Genomic DNA, 7,780 nt, shown 5'->3' with positions numbered 1-7,780 from the left:
TTAGGTTATTACAAGATAATGTGCTATACAGTATATCCCTGATGTTTATCTATCTTATATACAGTAGTTTATATTTGTTAATCCCATACCTCTAATTTGTTCCTTCCCCCTTCCCTCTCCCCTTTGATAAGCAGAAGTTTGTTTTCTATATCTGTGAGTCTGTTTCTGTTTTGTATATATAGTACATTCATTTGTATTTTTTTTCTTTTTAAAAATATTTATTTATTTTTGGCTACATTGGGTCTTTTTCTCTTTTTTTAACATCTTTATTGGAGTATACTTGCTTTACAATGGTGTGTTAGTTTCTGCTTTATAACAAAGTGAATCAGCTATACATATACATATATCCCCATATCTCTTCCCTCTTGCATCTCCCTCCCTCCCACTCTCCCTATCCCACCCCTCTAGGTGGTCACAAAGCACTGAGCTATCTCCCTGTGCTATGCGGCTGCTTCCTACTAGCTATCTATTTTACACTTCGTAGTGTATATATGTCCATGCCACTCTCTCACTTTGCCCTAGCTTGCTTACCCTTCCCCCTCCCCATGTCCTCAAGTCCATTCTCTAGTAGGTCTGTGTCTTTTTTTTTTTTTTTTTTTTTTGCGGTACGCGGGCCTCTCACTGTTGTGGCCTCTCCCGTTGTGGAGCACAAGCTCCGGACACGCAGGCTCAGCGGCCATGGTTCACGGGCCCAGCCGCTCCGCGGCATGTGGGATCTTCCCGGACTGGGGCACGAACCCGTGTCCCCTGCATAGGCAGGCGGTCTCAACCACTGCGCCACCAGGGAAGCCCCAGGTCTGCGTCTTTATTCCTGTCTTGCCCCTAGGTTCTTCATTGCTGCGCACGGGCTTTCTCTAGTTGCAGCGAGTGGGGGCTACAGTTCGTTGCGGTGCACAGGCTTCTCCTGCGGTGGCTTCTCTTGTTGTGGAGCATGGACTCTAGGCGCACAGGCTTCAGTAGTTGTGGCTCACGGGCTCTAGGGTTCAGGCTCAGTAGGTTTGGTGCTCGGGCTTAGTTGCTCCATGGCATGTGGGATCTTCCTGGACTAGGGCTCGAACCCATGTCCCCTGCATTGGCAGACAGATTCTTAACCACTGTGCCACCAGGGAAGCCCCCATTTGTATTATTTTTAGATTCCACATATAAGTGATATTTGTCTTTCTCTGACTTATTTTACCAAGCATAATTTTTTCTAGGTCTATCCACGTCACTGCAAATGACAGTATTTCATTCTTTTTTATGGCTGCATAATATTCCATAATATTTCAACATTTTCTTAATCCAATGTTCACTCAGTTTTCTTCCATGTCTTGGCTATTGTAAATAATGTTGCTATGAACATTGGGGTACATGTATCTTTTAGAATTAGTGTTTCCATTTTTGTCTGGATATACCCAAGAGTGGATTTACTGTATCATATGGTAGTTCTATTTTTAGTTTCTAAGAAACCTCCATATTGTTTTCCATAGTGGCTGCACCAATTTCCACCAACAATGTACATGGGTTCCATTTTCTCCACATCATCTCCAACATTTGTTATTTGCAGACATTTTGATGATAGTCATTTTGACAGGTGTGAGGTGATATCTCATTGTGGTTTTGATCTGCATTTCTCTGATGATTAGTGTTGTTGAACAGCTATTCATGTGCCTATTAGCTACCTGTATGTCCTCTTTGGAGAAATGTCTATTCAAGTCTTCTGCCCATTCTTTGATTGGGTTGGGTTTTTTTTTTTCGATATTGAGTTGTATGAGCTGTTTGTATATTTTGGATACTAACTCCTTGTTGCTTTCACCGTTTGCAAATATTTTCTCCCATTCTGTAGGTTTTTTCATTTTGTTGATGGAAAGTTGTGTTTCCATTTTCACTTGTCTTGGGGTATTTTCTGACTTTGTCTTTGATCTCATCATTGATTCACTGGATTTTTAGTAGCAAGTTGTTTGTTCTCTTACCGTTTTTCTTTCTGTAGTTGATTTCTAGTTTCATACCATTGTGGTTGGAAAAAAATGCTCGATATAATTTCTATCCTCTTAAATTTGTTGAGGCTTATTTTGTGACCTAGTATATGATCTACCTTGTAGAACATTCTATGTACTCTGGAAATGAATGTGTATTCACCTGCTTTTGGATGTAATGTCCTGTAGATATCAATTAATACCAACTGGTTTATTGCATTATTTAAGAATACTGTTGTCTTATTGATTTTCTGTCTGGTTCATATGTCTATGATGTCAGTGGGCTGTAAAGTCTCCTACTATTATTGTATTATTGTCAATTTCTCCCTTCATGTCTGTTAGTATTTGCTTTATATATTTAGGTGTTCCTGTATTGGGTGTGCATATGTTAAGGAGTGTAATATCCTCTTCTTGTATCAATCCCTTTATCATTATATAATGCCCTTCTTTGTCTTTCAGTACAGGCTTTGTTTTCAAGTCTATATTGCCTGATCTGAGTATTGCTACCCTCACTTTCTTGTTTCTGTTTGCATGAAATATCTTTTTCCATCCCCTCACTGTCAGTCCTTGTGTGTCTTTCACCCTGAAGTGAGGCTCTTGTAAGCAGCATATAGATGAACCTAGGTTTTTTATTCAGTTAGTCACCCTATATCTTTTGATTGGAGCATTTAGTTCTTTGACATTTAAAGTTATTATTGATAGGTATGTACTTACTGCCATTTTAGTCCTTATTTTCCAGTTGTTTTGTAGTTCTTCTGTGTTCATTTCTTTCTGTTTTGCCACTTGTGGTATGATGATTTTATTTTGTTGTATGCTTGGGCTCCTTTCTTTTGTTTTTTTTTGTGTATCTATTGTAGGTTTTTTATTTGTGGTTACCATGGGGTTCATATATGATGAACCATAATTATATCTACTTGATTTAAACTGATAGTCATTTAAGTTCAAACACATTCTAAAAGATCTATATTTTTTAGCCCCCTCACCCTCATTTTGTGTTTTTGATATCATATTTTACACCTTTATGCTTATTCCTTTACTGTTTATTGTAGTTATAGTTTCTTTTACAACTTTTCTCTTTTAATCCATGTACTGGCTTATTTAAGTGATCTTCAATCCTTTCTATATATTTTCCTTTTCTACTGTGATTTTCCATTTCCTATAGATTCTTCTTTTCTATTTAGAGAAGACCCTTCAACGTTTCTTTTAGGGTAGATTTAGTACTGATGAATTCTTTCAGTTTTTGCTTGCCTGAGAAGTTCTTTATCTCTCCTATTCTATATTATAATCTTGCTGGGTAGAATATCCAAGGTTGCAGGTTTTTACCTTTCAGCACCTTGAATATATCATGCCACTCCGTCCTGGTCTGTAAAGTTGCTGCAGAGAAATCAGTTGATAGTTTTATTGAGATTTCCCCTGTATATGACTTTGTTTTTCTCTTGATGCCTTTATTTTTTTTTCAAGAGGGTACTAAATCATTTAATGATGACACATGATAATGGATGATACACAGGCTTCATTCCCATCTATGACTTTATCTGGTACCATAATTCAATTTAGATATATTGCATAGGATGTGCCAACAATCATATTCATAACTAAAAAACTCCATGACTTTGCTTGGGTGACCCTTTTAATTGTGAACTGCAGGTCACAACACAGTAACTGTCAGTTCAACTACACCAAGATTTCTGAAGACAATGGCTTCTCCACTCAAGCAGGTTGTAAATAAATTTCAAATGGAACTTGGTATGTTGATGACTTTAGAATTCTCTATCTTTAACTTTTGCCATTTTAATTATGATATATCTTGGTGTGGGTGTTTAGGTTCATCTTTTTTGGGACCCTCTGTGCTTCCTGTATCTGGATATGTTTCCTTCTTTAGGTTTGGGAAATTTTCAGCCATAATTTCTTCAAATACATTTTTTATCATTTTTTCTCTCTCTTCTCCTTTTGGAAACCCTATAATGGGGATACGGCATGTTTAAAATTATCTCACAGATCTTGTATGCTGCCTTCATTTTTTAAAATCTGTTTTTCTGTCTGCTGTTGTGATTGAGTGATGTCCATTATTCTGTCTTCCAGATCACTTATGCATTCTTTTGTGTCATTTAGTCTGCTATTTATTGCTTCTAGAGTGCTTTTTATCTCAAATATTGAATTATCTATTTTTAATTGGGTCTTCTTGATATCTTCCAGTTGATTTATTACCAATGCTTGAATTCATTGTCTGGTAGACTAATTATCTCTGTTTCATTGTTTCGTTTTGTTTTATTTTTTCCTTGCTCTTTCAGTTGAGATCAGTTCCTCTGCCTTTTTGTTTTATTTAACTTTCTCTGTCTCTATGAATTTAGAGACAGCCACCTATTGTGGTTTTGAAAGGGTGTTCTTATGTAAGAGTATTCCTATGTAGACTGTGTGTCCCCCATGCCTTTGGGGGGAGGGCTGGATAAGATGTGGATGCCAGTCACCTCTTTCCTCAGGTCTGCTGACTGCTATCATCTCGGTATGGGGTGTGGCTGGCTTTGGAGGAGCTAGAGAGTTCTCATAGTGTGAGGTGGGACATCCTCTCTAGTCAGTGGCTATCACCGCCATGTTAGGGGTGGCGTTTGCTCCCAAGTTGCTTAAGCAAAGCCCTGAGGGTTGGGCTTGAGCTGGCTCTGTTCCTTTTAAGTGTGTGTTTTTTCCTTCTCCCTTCACTGCGACTTTGCCCCAAAGGAGGGGAGTGCTGATGTAACTGGGGCTTGTGTGCTTACAGAGGTACGCCTGTTTAAGTGTCTTTGGCTCTGCTCAGATGCAGCCCATGGTTGTGTCTTTTCCTCTGTTCTGTTCACCTGAGATCTAGTGCTAGCTTGTGGCATGGAGTAGGCAGAGCTGGAGCATTCACTTGGCTAAAACTGGGGAGTGTGGTGTGGAGGTTATGGAAGTTCAAGTGGCTACACTGCTGTCAGAAGTGTAGGCTGCTTCTATGGCACTGTTTAAGTGCCAGTAATGGCCACGGCCAGCCCACCTGGACAACACCTGGGTTCCTGGGTTGCCTCTGTGTTCCTAGATCCAGTCTTTTCCCTGGTCCTTGCCAAGCTGTGGCTTGGAGTGAGTGGGACTGGGGTGTTCACTTCACTCAGACTGTGAAGCAGGGTGGAGGCAGCAGCTGCTAGGACAAACCTCTCTCTGCCCTGTCTAGGGCAATCTAGCAGCACCTTCTCACTCCCCAAGAGTGGAGTCTAGGCTTCTTCAGCCTTTCTATCAGTCCCAGTGGTTCCCCAAGTAGCCAAGAGAGGTTGTCTCCTATTTGTAGGACCCCAGGACTGGGATGCCCAGTCTGTGGTTTGACTATCTCACTCCTCAGGGCAAGTGTCCACCATTTGATCTCCCTTTTCCTCTGAGTCCCCTCCCAGGGACACATGTCCCAACCCAGTACTTTTCTTTCCATTCTACCTGATCATGTGTGTACCTTTCTTATAGTCTTTGTTGTATAGGAGTCCTCTGCCAGTTTCCAGTTAATTTTCCATGAGTATTGTTCCATGTGTAGATGTATTTTTGACATGTTTGTAAGGGGAGGTGACCTCCATACTTTGCTGTCTTGATCTCTCTCCTCTGTCAGGCCCTTTTTATAAGTCACTACTTCCATCTGCACTCTGTTAGAACGACTGGGGTCATATTCATATAGCAGACTAACCGAATAAGTGGAAAGCTAAACTTGTAAGATTTTATTTTGACACATGTGATAATATCATCAAACCTTGATTTTGGAAATGAGAGACAGCCATATATAATTTGAGAGAGTGCCAACCTGAGATACATTATACCATATGTCACTGACTTTAATGATGATTTTGGACCAGTTCATTTTGAATGTCACTTATGAAAGATCATATCTTTGATTTTTAATATTACTGGCAGTTATTCCTGACTCATAAAGCATTCTCTGCCTGAAAAAGATGTGTATAAAAAATATATTTCCCTTGAAGATCTCTGCAGTTGGTTCCATCTTCCCTTTTCCATCTTTTCCTGGTATTTTCTGTGTCCCAAATATGCTTATTCTGATACCATAATGATTAATATGGACTTTTAGCTCAGGCTGCATTTAATCTGCAAACTCGTCCCCTCAAATAAAAGGATGTTCCTTCTACCTACAATGAAAAGGTAAAGCAAGCACAATGCTTCAGACCTAGATGTAAAGACCACATGACTACTCATATATGGAGATGAGCATGAAAGGATATCTTTTCTGGGAGAAAATGATGCAGTAGTATATTTTGATAAGTGCTATTTTTTATTTGTAAGTCAAATAAATTGGCACACATTCTTTTGAATATCTTATCTCACATGTATACAACTGAAAGTGTTGATTGTGAGGCTATCTATGACCAGGTTTCTCTTGCCGTGGACTGGAAAATATGTTGGCACATCATCCTGACTGGATGTCCAGGCCCCTCTATTTAATATTCAGCTTTCTAATAGTACAATTACCTGAAAATAGTGGGCTCAGAGGTGCTTGAATCAGAAGGCTGCCAAATCTCTCACTCTTTTTTGTGGTAGTTTAATAATAAACACTTTAACTTTTATTATGGCTGGAAGTAGAAAGAGAATTTTAGCAAGTGTTGAAATTTTAGCTCTGTGGAGGAATAAATAGCCCTGTGACCTCTGAGATTTCCTACAATATCATTGGATGGTTTCCCTGAGAATTTTCTTTACAACTCTCAGATGCTAAAACCAGTTGCTTACAGATCTCTTTCCTTACTCTCAAAGAACATGATCTAAATATGAATCATCATAGGCACCAAGATCTTGACTAGAAAATCCTCCTAGTGACACAGTATCCTATTGCTTGAGAGATGCCAAGGGAATTCTTTCCACAGTTTGTTCCTCATAAGAGGGTATAGTGGAAAAAGCAGGGCTTTGACAGCAATTAAACTTAAGTTTTAATCCTGAGTGAGCCACTTATTAGCTTTTGATCTATGACAAGTAAGTTAAATTTCCTAAGCCACGACTTTCTAATATAAAAATGGAGATGATATCATCTACTTCAGAAGGTAGTGGAAAAAGTAGGAATAGTGCATATAAAGCACTCAAATATAGATATTCTATATAAATTATAACTTGTAATTATGAATTTTAGGTTGAGTCTTGTTCTTAGAATGGAGCACCATTTCTATATACAAGGTAAGCTTTTGAGAATTAAATGCCCCACCAAGTTTCACATGCTAATCAATGCATTTGTGTGTTGGAGGTAGGGGTATGCATGAGATAAGACAAGAATAAGAAATAAGATGCTGGGACTTCCCTGGTGTTCCAGTGGTAAAAAATCCTCCTTCCAATGCAGGGGACACAGGTTCGATCCATGGTTGGGGAACTAAGATCCCACATGCTGCAGGGTAACTAAGCCCACGCACCTCAACTAGAGAGAGAAAACCCACACGCCACAACTAGAGAGAAGCTCAAGCACCACAACGAATGATCCTGTGAGCCTCAACAAAGATCCCACATGCTGCAACTAAGACCCGACACAGCCAGAAAGAAGAAAGAAAGAAAGAAAATATTAAAAAATAAATAAGATACTTATTTTCATCTTTTTGGTAAAATTTTAGTATTCTCTTCCACCTTTCCTTTCTCATTCCTTTTTTCTCATTAAAAAAAATATATATGTTAAATAATATAGTATTTAAAGTATACTTTAAAATCAAAAGTAATACATCAATGCATTTTTATTTAAAAAATGAACACAAACATCTTTGTCATTCTGGTTTTTTTCTGACTGGGGAAATTCAAAATAGCTGCTACTATAATGATGAAATGCTAGCAAGTAAATAACCAAGGCTGGCTCT

The 7,780-nt window shown here is 38.7% G+C and overlaps 1 long non-coding RNA gene across 1 annotated transcript; it reads left to right on the top strand.

Annotated features, from left to right (window-relative positions):
• The first annotated feature begins 531 nt into the window (after window positions 1–531).
• Window positions 532–7,523, top strand: LOC125965274 (uncharacterized). The gene is made up of 2 exons (XR_007478971.1): window positions 532–795; window positions 7,279–7,523. It is a non-coding gene; the product is annotated as an uncharacterized LOC125965274 (long non-coding RNA).
• Window positions 7,524–7,780: the final 257 nt, after the last annotated feature.

The sequence above is a fragment of the Orcinus orca genome, chromosome 8, assembly GCF_937001465.1.
Source record: "Orcinus orca chromosome 8, mOrcOrc1.1, whole genome shotgun sequence".
Taxonomy (NCBI): domain Eukaryota; kingdom Metazoa; phylum Chordata; class Mammalia; order Artiodactyla; family Delphinidae; genus Orcinus; species Orcinus orca.
This window is presented reverse-complemented; position numbering and strand designations above follow the sequence as displayed.